Here is a 1,299-nt window from a genome sequence, read left to right as displayed (position 1 = left end):
GTTACCGTTAGATCCTTCAGCCACGAACCCATTGTGCCCCGAATCAAGAAGCGGTGCCCGATCGATTACTGGACAGGCGCGGGAATACATGTTTCCGATTTCTGTACAGGACGACGTGATGGCAATTTCTTCGAGCAGGAGATACTCCACTCGATGAATATCAGTGGAATGCCGCCCCACAAGTTGACCCTCAAGATAGGAATGCCTATCATGATGATGCGGAAACCTGAATCCCAGATCTAGGGCTGTGCAACGAAACACGGCTTCGAAATTGTGGCCCTCAAGCCACATGTCATCCACGCCACACTCATGACAGGTGAGCGACAAGGGCAACATGTGTTGATTCCGCGCATTGTTTTCATCAGTGACGGAGACATTCGGAGCTTTCCGTTTCATTTGAGACGCAAGCAGTTTCCTGTCCAACGGGCCTTGGGAATGACGATTAACAAGGCGCAAGGACAAACGGTGCAGTACTTGGGGCTGTATCTTGCTACGCCTTGCTTCTCCCACGGGCAGCTGTACGTTGCGATGTCGCGAGTTACTTCAAGATCAAGATTCAAGGCGCTGGTCGAGTACCCAAAGCTGGAGGAGGAGGATGGGGTCTACGCCCAGAACATTGTCTACAGGCAGATCTTTGGTTGAGAGTAGGAATGTTCAATTTCATATGCATTTAATACATCACGTTTACATAAATCATGTTTACGCCGGAGCGTAGCGAAGGCGGGAGCCCATTTCCCCCTGGGACTAAAACCTGCCACCTCCTCAAGAGAAGCGGCGGCGAACGGCTAGTCTTACCCCCCTAGTGGAGTGTGGTGTGCGTCCGTCCGTCAGTCCGTCCGTAACGGGGCTAGGGTTAATAAAACTCACGCTCATGCGGGCGTTCTACTGGCTGCCGAGCGCAGCGAAGGCGGCGTCGATTGGCTAGAATCGAATTATGTGGTGTACACACTGTATGTGGTCAACACATCGTACTTAAAATGTACCGCTCAAATTTCATTTTGCTTTCATTTTCAGCTGCGGTATGCAAGGCCACGCGAAGGGCGCTGCCTGTGAACGCGTTAGTTAGCTGAATTAAAAGGCGCCGATGAGCACACACGTTCTCTATCGTCGTAGGTGCTGTTGATAAAATTGTAGGCTTCGCTGACTCATACTTCGGCCTCAATCAAAACATTAGTACTTATTGGTTTAAATATGATTTGATTTGCTTCGTAGTAGGTTTGTAATAATTTAACTTACAGTACTGTTTTGCGTAGTACTATTCTTAAGACATTTCATATTTTTGCTTGCAGTCATTTGTAG

Source organism: Phytophthora infestans, genomic scaffold, assembly GCF_000142945.1.
Source record: "Phytophthora infestans T30-4 supercont1.14 genomic scaffold, whole genome shotgun sequence".
NCBI classification, from domain to species: domain Eukaryota; phylum Oomycota; class Peronosporomycetes; order Peronosporales; family Peronosporaceae; genus Phytophthora; species Phytophthora infestans.
Note: the sequence above shows the minus strand (reverse complement) of the source record.